Below are 13,708 nucleotides of genomic sequence, written 5' to 3'. Positions count from 1 at the left end.
GGAATCATGTAGTACTCAAAAAAAAGTTACATTTAAGTAGCCCCCCTTTGCCTTAATGACAGCTTTGCACACTCAACCAGCTTCATGAGGTTGTCACCTGGAAAGCATTTCAATTACCAGATGTGCCATATTAAATTGTATTTTGTGGAATTTCTTTCCTTCTTAATACGTTTGAGCCAATCAGTTGTGATGTGACAAGGTAGGGGTAGTATACAGAAGATGGCCTTATTTGGTAAAAGACCAAGTCCATATTATGGCAAGAACAGCTCAAATAAGCAAAGAAACAAGAGTTCATCATTACTTTAAGATATGGTCAGTCAACACAGAACATTTCAAGAAACATAAAAAAAACATCAAGCGCTATGATGAAACTGGCTCTCATGAGGACCACCACAGGAGTGGAAGACCCAGAGTTACCTCTGCTGCAGAGGATAAGTTCATTGGAGTTACCAGCCTCAGATATTGCAGCCCAAATAAATGCTTCAGAGCTCAACAGACACATCTCAACATCAACTGTTCAGAAGAAACGGTGTAAATCAGGGCTTCATGGTCGAATTGCTGCAAAGAAACCACTACTAAAAAGGACACCAATAAGAAGAGGAGACGTGCTTGGGCCAGGAAACACGAGCAATAGACATTAGACCGGTGGTAATGATGATTCCAAATGTGAGATTTTTGGTTCCAACCGCCGTGTCTTTGTGAGACGCAGAGTAGGTGAACGGGTGATCTCTGCATGTGTGGTTCCCACCGTGAAGCATGGAGGAGGTAGTGTGATGGTGCTTTGCTGGTGACACTGTCAGTGATTTATTTAGAATTCAAAGCACACTTAACCAGCATGGCTACCACAGCATTCTGCAGAGATACACCATCCCACCTGGTTTGCGCTTAGTTGGACTGTCATTTGTTTTTCAACAAGACTATGACCCAAAAACATACCTCCAGGCTGTGTAAGGGCAATTTGACCAAGAAGGAGAGTGATGGAGTGCTGCATCAGATGACCTGGCCTCCACAAATCACCCGAACTCAACACAAATGAGATGGTTTGGGATGAGATGGACTGCAGAGTGAAGACAAAGCAGCCAACAAGTATTCAGCATATGTGGGAACTCCTTCAAGATGGTTGGAAAAGCATTCCAGGTGAAGCTGGTTGAGAGAATGCCAAGTGTGCAAAGTTGTCATCAAGGCAAAGGGTGGCTAATTTGAAGAAACTAAAATATATTTTAATTTGTTTAACACTTTTTTGGTTACTACATGTGTTATTTCATAGTTGATGTCTTCACTATTATTCCACAAAGTATAAAATAGTAAAAATAAAGAACGAGTAGGTGCGTCCAAACTTATGACTGACACTTTATATATATATAGTGTGTGTGATGACAGGAATCTATGGTGTTTGCTTGGGCCAGATCCAACAGCACACTGCCCACTATAATTTCTTTGTGACAGGCTGGGTCAGGGGAATGAAAACACTGCATTCCTATTGAGCGGTGTTTGTATGTATGTGTATGCTGCAATAGCAGCCCAGTGTCAACAGTGAACAGACTGGGAGTGTGGCAGGGATCACCAAAGAAAACTACAGATCACTATTCTTAGTCATTTATCAAGTTACTCCACATAACCAATGTCTGGTGGATTCAATGACTTCCTAAACACACACACACAACATGATTATTTCAGTATTGCATCATTATCTGCAACGGTGCTTGGAGTGCACAGTAATGTCATTATACAGTACATGACAAATAACATGTAGGTTTGTGTGGGATGTTTCCTCCTCTTCACAGTGTTGGGCTGTAAGGAGTCTCAGCCCAGGGTGCATCAATGCCCCCTCTGTCAGGTGCTCCTTTGAGTACCGCACACACACACACACACACACACACACACACACACACAATAATGTCTTTGTTTGTCCAGGGGCCGGGCTTCTCCTCCTCCACCGCGCTCTCTTCAATATCCTCCACTGGTGCAGTGGAAACTAAGGTACAACACACACACCATCCCGTCGCTCACTGCCTACCTGATCCCTCAACCCTGGAGGCAGCTCTCTAAGCCTGGCCTACTGAACACTTCTCTGGGGGGAATTACCAGCTGAACTATCTGAGCTACACTGGCTGCGTCCCAATGGCAACCCATTGCCTACATAGTGCACTACTTTTGACCAGAGGTCTGGGTCAAAAGTAGTGTACTACGTAGGGAATAGGGTGCCATTGGGACGCATCCAGTGAATTGAGGGGAGTTAAAAGGATAAAGTACCATACAAAAAAAGTGTAAGTTTTACCATTGATCAGGCAGAGAGCTGAGGGTTCTATGTAGTTGGAGAGTAAGCCTGACTGTCTAAGACTAAGCCATGAGAGGGAGAACAAAAGATGAGAGGACAACAACATTCTACTGAGACGGAGCAGGACACGACATGCTGTTGAAACACTGATATGTCTGCGATTGTGTGTGTGTGTGGCTTATTTGAGTTATTCATAAGCACTCATGTCAGGCTCTATATCTTCAGGAAATGTGGGCGTGTGTGGGAGTATATATAGGGGTGAGAGAGGGGTGAAAGGTCAGCATGTAGGTCTCGTATCTAGAACCACTGTTTAAACACAAATCCCACCTCACACACGCGAGGTGAAGCACCAGTTGATTGACATAACCAGGAGAGGGGGAGGAGTCAGATAGAGGAGGAGTCGGAGAGACAGAACTGCTGGGTACATCATTATTTATTTCTTTTAAAAGGTTCTTACACGTTTGCTTTGGCAAAATGTTTGACTTTGTAAGTTGCTACACTTTCCATATCAATAAACTTTGTTTCTTGAATTTAATTGAAAGTGTCAGAGAGAAACAGAGTGAGCAAAGGAGAGAGCATGAGAGAGAGAGAGAGAGAGAGAGAGAGATCGAGCGCGAGAGATAATAAGATCAAGTGACTAACAGGGGCCCAGGTTGAGACACCTGTTCTGACAAGACACCCCGGGCTGCCTCACAGCACAAACATGTCACACATACACGATTTCCAATTGTCGCCAGAGACGTTCAGATGTTTCTGAGAACTGACATCCCTACTTATTATCCCCTTTGTCATCACTGACTCCATCAGTTAAAGCACAAAAAGACATGTGAAACCAGCTCATTGACTATACACAGGGCCACGTGTGTTCTCACACACACATGCGCAAAATACAAACAAGCCTAAAACAAACAAGCCTAACACACCTAAACCTAGCTGCTCACACAGACAATAGGATATGATATTGTATGGTTCTGTCATTTGACCTACTTTTGATCAAACTATTTTGGGCTGTTCTGTAATGAGAATACTGAGTCACCTCCGCCTAACATTGTCTGGGTGCAGCAGCAGTCTCATCCCAGCTCTGAGAGGTGTGACATGTAATGGCTTGCTTCAGTACTTTCCCCTGTTTTGTGTGTGTGTGTAAAGGATTATAGCGTGTGTGTGTGTGTGTGTGTGTGTGCGTGCCTGCATGTATGCATATCTGTGTAACTCTGAAACAGGTTTGGAGAAAGGTATCCAGGACTGGTGTAATCTGGTCTCAGTTCATCTCCACTGTTATTATTGGGTGAAGACCAGGAGCTGTGTTTGCCTTGGGGTCTAGCAGCTAAGCTAACGTGCCTAAACTAAGTTAACAGAGAAAGCTAATCTAAACTGAAGGACCCATTTCAGACAGGTCACAGTGACTCCTTACCCTACTTCTGATACAGAGACAAAGTCCTAGAATAGATGTGATCCATCTGCAGGCAGACAGACAACCGCTGTAATGTTTAACGTCAACATTCCTCATTATCACCCAGGACAAACACAGTCCCAGTCCCATTCCAACCGGACAAACACAGTCCCATTCCAACCGGACAAACACAGTCCCATTCCAACAGGACAAACACAGTCCCATTCCAACCGGACAAACACAGTCCCATTCCAACCGGACAAACACAGTCCCATTCCAACAGGACAAACACAGTCCCATTCCAACAGGACAAACACAGTCCCATTCCAACCGGACAAACACAGTCCCATTCCAACCGGACAAACACAGTCCCATTCCAACCGGACAAACACAGTCCCCATTCCAACCGGACAAACACAGTCCCCATTCCAACCGGACAAACACAGTCCCCATTCCAACCGGACAAACACAGTCCCATTCCAACCGGACAAACACAGTCCCATTCCAACCGGACAAACACAGTCCCATTCCAACCGGACAAACACAGTCCCATTCCAACCGGACAAACACAGTCCCATTCCAACCGGACAAACACAGTCCCATTCCAACAGGACAAACACAGTCCCAGTCCCATTCCAACCGGACAAACACAGTCCCAGTCCATTCCAACCGGACAAACACAGTCCCATTCCAACAGGACAAACACAGTCCCATTCCAACCGGACAAACACAGTCCCATTCCATTCCAACCGGACAAACACAGTCCCATTCCAACCGGACAAACACAGTCCCATTCCAACAGTCCCATTCCAACCGGACAAACACAGTCCCATTCCAACAGGACAAACACAGTCCCATTCCAACCGGACAAACACAGTCCCATTCCAACCGGACAAACACAGTCCCAGTCCCATTCCAACCGGACAAACACAGTCCCATTCCAACCGGACAAACACAGTCCCATTCCAACCGGACAAACACAGTCCCATTCCAACCGGACAAACACAGTCCCATTCCAACCGGACAAACACAGTCCCATTCCAACCGTCCCATTCCAACAGGACAAACACAGTCCCATTCCAACCGGACAAACACAGTCCCATTCCAACCGGACAAACACAGTCCCATTCCAACCGGACAAACACAGTCCCATTCCAACCGGACAAACACAGTCCCATTCCAACCGGACAAACACAGTCCCATTCCAACCGGACAAACACAGTCCCATTCCAAACAGGACAAACACAGTCCCATTCCAACCGGACAAACACAGTCCCATTCCAAAACACAGTCCCATTCCAACCGGACAAACACAGTCCCATTCCAACCGGACAAACACAGTCCCATTCCAACCGGACAAACACAGTCCCATTCCAACAGGACAAACACAGTCCCATTCCAACCGGACAAACACAGTCCCATTCCAACCGGACAAACACAAGTCCCATTCCAACCTGACAAACACAGTCCCATTCCAACCGGACAAACACAGTCCCATTCCAACCGGACAAACACAGTCCCATTCCAACCAGACAAACACAGTCCCATTCCAACCAGACAAACATAGTCCCATTCCAACCCACTGGAGGAGGAAATGAGAGACACTACATCACCCATCTTCTGTGGGATTGTTAATCAGAAAATATGGGTGATTGGATTAATATAAGGAAATCAAACAAACAGTGGGATTTAGAGCACGGTATCCCTTCAAAGGCCAACGTCGGGTTTCGACGCTCGGCCAACGTATGCTTGCCATCTGGGGCTGTGATTCACCAGCAGGTTGTGATTCACTAGCATGTCTTTATGAGTCTAGCCATGTTGACAAAGCCTTGGGAATCTAAGGGGAGTACACGTTGCCTAAGTGATGTCTCTGGTATGCAGACATACCATGGTATCCCACACTGTCACCTCCTGACCCTGGTGTACTGGTGACCCAGCTCACAGTGTTGAGGAACTAAGAGTGACCTTTGACCTCAGTTTATGTCAAATCATCCACCTGATCTGGTCTGAGTGGAACCGTTTAAATCTGAGTTACCATGTTATTAACTGTCAAGTAGGCTACCCAACTGACCTAAGAAAACTCCTCAGGGTGGTGGGTGTGGCCTAAGCAAACATCCCGGGGGTGGTGGATGTGGCCTAGGCAAACATCCCGGGGATGGTGGGTGTGGCCTAAGCAACCTGAAGCAAACAGATACCATATATTAGACCAATGTCTGACGTCAGGTTGCACCCCCAGACATTTTAACATGGCAGTTGCATTGATATTTCACACTGCTTGCACAGATTAAGCGTGCCCGGCCACGGGAGCACATATCTAACAAACAGTAGGTGATCATGCAAATAGTATTCAAAGGGGACTCCAAAATAAGAGTCCTTATCACGATGAGTATCAGCTAACGTTGTACAATGTAGTGAATGATTCTATTGTAGACATGAGACCATACCAACGAAACTGACTCAAAGCCAAAAAGGAGGCTTAGGTTAGTCCACACCCATAGGACAAGTCAGCCCTTTCACACCATGGCAACCTCTTGGCGTCATGACAACCTGCGGGCAGCTGAAATGCCCATTGATCAAAAACCTCATTCACAAACCAGGCTCCTCTACCTTTGAGAGAGAGCAGTGTGCTTACTCAGTCTCACTCACACACACACACACACACACACACACCCACACACACACACACTAAAGTAAAAAGCAGTCTCAACGGCTACTATCATTGTTAGATGGCAAAGACAGTTAAGGTTAGATAAACATTGTGACAACCTTAAAATAGCCTCTCGTCCCTGTCATAAATTAGGTGCCTGGAATAGCTTCCTTAACTAGGGTCTCAGGTAAAACTACTACTGGGCAATTCCACGATAAAATGTGCAAAGTTTGGTAACAGAATTGCAGTTTGTACCACGCAAACCGTACTTCTGTTACCAAAATTTGATTTGGCACTATTCAAGAGAATGTGTTTTTGTATTTATTTCTGTGGAAATTGTTAAAAGTAGTCATTGTGGATAGAGCTATATGATTTCTCTAACTTTGCAATCAATGGTTTTTGTTTGGCATACATTTTAAAGTGAAAAACCTGAGTCAGCGTAATTCGGGTATCTTGGACTTGCCCTACCACTTCCACACACACCAGTTTCATGGGTTGCTCGCTATGATGAAGGGCTAGGTAATTACTAAGAGCTAAACAGCTGACTTTATCATGTCAGAATAGGCCCTATTTCCTTGTTTATACTATCACCCCCAGACTATTACCTCGACAACAATAATACATGATTTAAAGTGTCACATAATTGTCTTGGTGTTTTATGTGGTCTGTAGTGATGCCTTGCCAGCAGGCGTGGAGGAGGGTTTGTACTGTGGGGATAGGAGAAAGAGAACTTCTCAAAAGAGCAAGTTTTTTCTTCTTTTTTTCGGGTCACTGCCGGATGATTCTAGACCGTGGAGACACACAAAATGTAAACTGTCTTCTCCAGGTCACACTACCTTCCCGGACGAAGTCAAGACACTGACAAACAAAAAGATTCCCACTTACTCATACCACAAACACCTTGGGAACCTCTAAGATCAGGTACAAAAGACTGACATCACACAGACTGATGAGACAGATCACTGGAGTGAAGTACTATAGTGTAGAGAGCATGGGATCTCTGCTACAGTACTTCTAATGGTAATAATTAGTCAGTGTCATGTACAGGAACTGTTATGTTGTCCAAGTGAGCAGAACTGAACCGGCGAGAAGGAATGAAAGAGAGAAACAGACAACAATAGAGGAATTGGGAGAAACAGACAACGATAGAGGAATTGGGAGAAACAGACAACGATAGAGGAATTGGGAGAAACAGACAACGATAGAGGAATTGGGAGAAACAGACAACGATAGAGGAATTGGAAGAGAGAAAGACAGTAAAATAGAAACCAAGAGGTAGAGAAAGAGGCATTTATAGAAACAGAAAGAGAGAAAGACATTTAAATAGAGGGGAACATTGTATTAGAGAGAGAAACAGAGAGAAAGAGAGGTAGCGTAGTCACTGCAGGGCAGTGTGTGAGGCATTGAGGAATTTCCCTCCAGCAGACTAGTCATCCATCACCCAGGGGAGAGAGAGATCTCATCACTCCATCTCTCCCTTCACCATGATTTATCGCTCTGTTTTTATCTCCCTCGGTCTTGTCAGTGACACTCGCTCGCATCAGCAGGATAGCAGAGATAAAAATCCAACTGATGTGGTTACAGTTACTTCACAGTTTCATCTTTCTTTTGCACCCCTCCTCTCTCTCCCCCAACAATCTCACACACACACACATACACCAATATATTTCACACATACAGTATATATACACACATACAGTATATATACATACATACAGTATATATACATACATACAGTATATATACACACATACAGTATATATACACACATACAGTATATATACATACATACAGTGCTGTGAAAAAGTATTTTCCCCTTTCAATTTCTCTAATCTTGTCACGGTATCTCAGGGCATTCAAATTGTCATCGATAAAATAGCTTATGCCTGACCATACCATAACCCCACCACCAACATGGGGTACTCTGTTCACAATGTTGACGTCAGCAAAAGGTGCACCTTGTGCTGGGGACAATAAAAGGCCACTCTAAATTGTGCAGTTGTCACACAACACAATGCCACAGATGTCCCAAGTTTTGAGGAAGTGTACAATTGTCCTGCTGACTGCAGGAAAGTCCCCCAGAGCTGTTGTCAGATACTTTTCTGTTAATTTCTCTACCATAAACTGCCTCCAACGTTGTTTTAGAGAATTTGGCAGTACGTCCAACCAGCCTCACAACCGCAGACCACGTGTATGGCGTCGTGTATGTACCACGTGAATGGCACCTTGTGCTGGGGTGCACCTGTGCCCACACAACGCCATACGCGGGGTCTGGGGTTCTGAGGCTGTTTGGACGTACTGCCAAATTCTCTAAAACAACGGAGGCAGTCTATGGTAGATCATTTTCTGTTAATTTATCTGACAACCGCTCTGGGGGACTTTCCTGCAGTCAGCATGACAATTGTACACTTCCTCAAAACTTGGGACATCTGTGGCATTGTGTTGTGTGACAACTGCACAATTTAGTGGCCTTTTATTGTCCCCAGCACAAGGTGCACCTGTGTAATTATCATGCTGTTTAATCAGCTTCTTCATATGCCAGACCTGTCAGGTGGATGATTATCTTGGCAAAGAAGAAATGCTCATTAACAGGGATGGAGAAAAAAATTGCACAAAATGTGAGAAATAATATTTTTGTGCGTATGGAACATTTCTGGAAACTTTTATTTCAGCTTATGAAACATGGGACCAACCCTTTACATGTTGAATTTGCATGCACACCCACACACACACACACACACACACACACACACACACACACACACAGTGGCCAGTTTATTAGGTACACCCATCTAGTACCGTGTCGGACCCACTCCAGAACAGACTATTCTTCGAGGCATGGAAATGTTACTCAATTGGTATCAAAGGACCTAACGTGTGCCAGGAACACCTTCCCCACACCATTACACTACCGCTACCACCTGTACCTCTGACACCAGTCAGGGTGGGGCCATGGACTCATGCTGCTTATGCCAAATCCTGACTGCCATCAGCATGACGCATCAGAAATCAACTCAATTGTCCAGTGTTGATGATCGATTGTCCACTGGAGGCACTTTGTCTTGTTTTTAGCTGACAGGAACCCGGTGTGGGTCATCTGCTGCAATAGTCAAATCCGTGACAAGCACTGACGAGTTCCGAGATGCCGTTCTGCTCCGTTATTTGCCCGTTTGTGGCCCGTCTGTTAGCTTACGCGATTCTTGCCATTCTCATTCGACCCCTCATCAATGACCTGTTTTTGCCCACAGGACTGCTGTTGACTGAATGTTTTTTCACACCATTCTCTGTAAACCCTAGACACTGCTATGTGTGAAAATCCCCAGGAGGCTGGAACTTGCGCACTGGTACCAGCAATCATACCACACTTAAGTCTCTTAAGTGACTTGTTTTGCCCATTTTAACGTTCAATTCGGAAAGTAACTGAATGCCTCGATGCCTGTCTGCCTGCTTATATAACGAGCAATGGCCACGTGACTCAGTAGTTGTAGGAGCGAACCAATTTCATGAACGTGGTGGTGTGCCTAATAATATATAAAACAAATATGTAAATAACTTAATCTAATAGTGCACTGCGTTACATTTTACACAAACCAACCACACACACAGGCATCAGAGAGAAAGACTTCAGTTAAAGGCGAACACAGATGGTTTAAAGCAGAACGACCAGTTCGATGTCTCTGAACCCTGTCTGGTTCACGTTCACTCAGCCTGGTCTCATAGACTGGTCTCATTACAACATAGTAAATGTAAATCTGAGACACCTCAAATTAGTACGATATGTTACGTTTGGTATGGCTACATAAGACAGATGGTTACTCAAGGTACAAATGAAAAGAGGGTCTATAAACGTGAATGTCTAGCAACCCAAAGTATGAGTGTTTGAATGTCATCACGGACAACTTTAGCATTTTAGAAACTTTTTACCTACTTAGCCTTAAACCCTAACACCTAGCCTATCTAACGTTAGCCAGGTAGCTAACATTAGCCACAACAAATTGTAATTATTAACATATATGTTTAGCAAATTTCACCTTTATTTAACCAGGTAGGCCAGTTGAGAACAAGTTAATTTACAACTGCAACTTGGCCAAGATAAAGCAAAGCAGTGTGACAAAAACAACACAGAGTTACACATCAACAAACGTACAATCAATAACACAATAGAAAAATCAATGTACAGTGTGTGCAAATGTAGAAGAGTGGGGAGGTAAGGCAATTAATAGGCCATGGAGGTGAAGTAATTACAATTTAGCATTAACACTGGAGTGATAGATGTGCAAGTAGAGATACTGGGGTGCAAAAGAGCAAGAGGATAAGTAATAATATGGGGATGAGGTTGTTGGGTGTGCTATTTACAGATTGGCTATGTACAGGTACAGTGATCGGTAAGCTGCTCTGACAGCTGATACTTAAAGTTGGAGAGGGAGATATAAGACTCCAGCTTCAGTGATTTTTGCAATTTGTTCCAGTCATTGGCAGCAGAGAACTGGAAGGAAAGGCGGCCAAAGTAAGTGTTGGCTTTGGGGATGACCAGTGAAATATACCTGCTGGAGCGCGTGCTACTGTTGCTATGGTGACCAGTGAGCTGAGAAAAGGCGGGGCTTTACCTAGCAAAGACTTATAGATGATCTGGAGCCATACGATATGGATGATGACATTCACAAACATATACACCATAAGAAACATCTGAATAAATGAAGTATTTAGAATTTACATCCAAAATAATACAAAATGGTCTGAGACCAGGCAGGTTCACTAGATACCAAACGGAAGAAAAACAGATGAAAGTTGTCCATTAAGAAACATTTGTTTTTCGATTTTCTGTTGTAAAACAGAAAGCTACAATGTGCAGTAATGAATATGCCCCTGGTTATAGGGACTTAAAGAGTGAACTGAACACCATACTACTTCCTAGAAACAAAATGAGTCAGGGGTTCAATTATGTTCACGACACCCTCGGGCTAGCACACAGTTAGGGCCTAGGGGGTTCAGCGAAGGAAGACTTTAAAGAGTACGTCCCTCGAGACCTGTTGGGAGTCTCCCCTGTAACCTGGGGTCCCTCCCCCCACATGCATGTGTGTCTGTTTGCTAGCTAAGCAGATCTATGTGCGGTTGGTTTTAGATGACTCAGGTTAAAGCCCCTGGCTTCTTCTCTCAGCATGAGACCAGGCTTGGTCTACATAATGACGTCACCTCAGCAGTTTACAATGCAGCAGAGTGAATGAGCAACTCTGTGCATTGAACATCACATAGGCAAGACGATATGGACATTACACACAGTCCATGTGTCTCAGCACATTAGTAGGAACATACCGTATGTGTTCACATGTTATGCAAGTCAGTTCCTACATCTAACAGTCCCTTGCATTTACCCAGGACACAATCAGTGGGAGCCAAGGGATTCTGTTAGATGGGTAATAGTTTAGCGTGTCGGCTATGTTGTTGTGTGTACAATATTGGTGGTGCAACAGCAGCTAGGCACTATCACCAGGCTTTATTAGTCTCCGCGATAGAAAGCTGGCCCAATTTGTTCCGTCATCCCAGAACGCATTAATTAACTAGGTTATAATGAGCTGCATTTACCCGTCGCTTTGAGGTATATTATATTCTCTGTATTTAAATACTCACTTCAAGAGTATCGTGATTTCTGAATGAACCCTCTAGAAATGTGGGAGATCTGTGAAATAACTCGAATTGATATGGAAAAGCTCAACATCGTTTTGGCAACATTATATAACCTTTCCTTCCAAATGTTTTTTTTTCTTCCCTATGAGGCCTCTTTGTGACTATCCACACTCACTGTCAAGTTCATTTCTACGCTGATGAATGAATATATCAACAAATAAGATGGGACCAAATGTAACTGTGATTCTATAATTATTTGGTGAATCTGTGGCTTAATGGTTTACAGAGGTCATGCACGTTGCAAATCATCAGCTTGCAGCCAGGCCTGTCGTTGCGCGCGCACACGGATCACATTTGTAGCACGAGTTGGCACGAGTTCAAAAGGTGTCAACCCAAGGACGTTTACTAACTTTCTGCAGTAAGGAAAACTATCAAATTCAGTAAAAAACAAAGGCAAAGTAACTTTGAAATCGAAAGTTGTTGGCTAATAATATTATTGCAGACACTTACCTGTTTGTTCCAACGTGGCCACTCGGCGTTGTCGGTGGTTAGAAATTAAATATTTAAAAACAAAAGCAAGAAAAACACTAACGTGGTTTAACAAGAGATTTGCAATAAAAAAATATACCGCAGGGGAAAACCTCCTGTCGCTGCTCTACTTAGGAAGGGTTTTTAAAACAGGCAGAAAATCCACCTATGAAAAACAAACACCTGAGCGTTTTATCCGCTTGTGAAACGCCAAACTCGTCACATCAGTGCAGCAGACACACGAAAACGTGAAACTTAAAACGTTTATACGGTTTTTAAAATAGACATGGGAGTACAGCAAAATCCCTTTCAGAGAAATATGTTTGTCACTCCCTGCCTCCCAAACCGAGTCAGTGCCTTGTCCAAAATTCACGGGAGCTCAGAAGCAACGTTTCTGTTACAGTTACCTGACTCATGTTCCGTGTTGTGCTGTGCTGGGTGGCCAACCCTCTTTTCAGAGAGCAGCACAGGGATAGTTGTTCGTATGTACCAACTGTAGGTAGTGAGAAGTGGACTTCCCTTCCACAGGAGCAACCATAGACATTAAAACCAGGGAGCAACAGGTAACACAGCTGACAATATTTTATTGTGTGACGTGAAATGGAGAATGGGCCATGTGAACATCACAAAAGTTATCGACAAAACAAAGAGTAAATAGTTTAATAGTAGCGCATCTAGAAGGGAGCAGTAGTAGCCTGATCCATCCCATTATCCTCCTATGTTCTCATTATACAAGCGTGATATTGGAATATAGGCTAAATGCACCCAGAGCAACAGTGGCATTACTATTTTAACGTCTGGAGATATAATATTCTCGACCCGTAAATTACAGATTACATATATATATTTCATTGCTCCATATTCCGATCTGAATAATTATGTCCAAACTAACTCCCAAGCTATTTCAACATAATATCCTTGACTGTAATCCATCAAATGGACTCTCACAAACACACACATGGGCACAATAACACGTACCCTGAATCGCCCTAGTTTTGATTCTTGAATAAAAAGGAAACCGTAGGAGTTCTTCACATTGAGAGCCAAACACTGTATTAGTCATGTCCCTTCCAACAATGTGTGTGTGCGCACGTACGCGCATTGCATGTGTGTGCCTGTGCCTGCATACATGCCCCCACGTGTGCGTGCACAAGGCAAGAGAGTGTATGTTAGTCGTTGTCTCATGCTCTACTTTCGTCTCCTGTCTATTGAGGTGGCTACTGTCCCTGATTTGCCCTTG

General features: G+C 43.9%; 1 protein-coding gene across 2 annotated transcripts in view; it reads right to left on the bottom strand.

The window, feature by feature from the left end:
- palm3 (paralemmin 3) overlaps window positions 1–12,944 on the bottom strand; it is a 30,548-nt gene extending 17,604 nt beyond the window's left edge. The window contains exon 1 of one of the 2 annotated variants that reach the window (XM_064962309.1): window positions 12,451–12,944. The gene's annotated coding sequence lies outside the window, so the exon portion shown is untranslated. The remainder of the gene's footprint in view (window positions 1–12,450) is intronic. The other variant, XM_064962315.1, reaches the window with a different exon arrangement.
- Window positions 12,945–13,708: the final 764 nt, after the last annotated feature.

Source organism: Oncorhynchus masou, chromosome 5 (assembly GCF_036934945.1).
Source record: "Oncorhynchus masou masou isolate Uvic2021 chromosome 5, UVic_Omas_1.1, whole genome shotgun sequence".
Classification (NCBI taxonomy): Eukaryota; Metazoa; Chordata; class Actinopteri; order Salmoniformes; family Salmonidae; genus Oncorhynchus; species Oncorhynchus masou.
The sequence above is the reverse complement of the archived record's forward strand: the minus strand, read 5'-3'. Positions and strand labels throughout refer to the sequence as shown.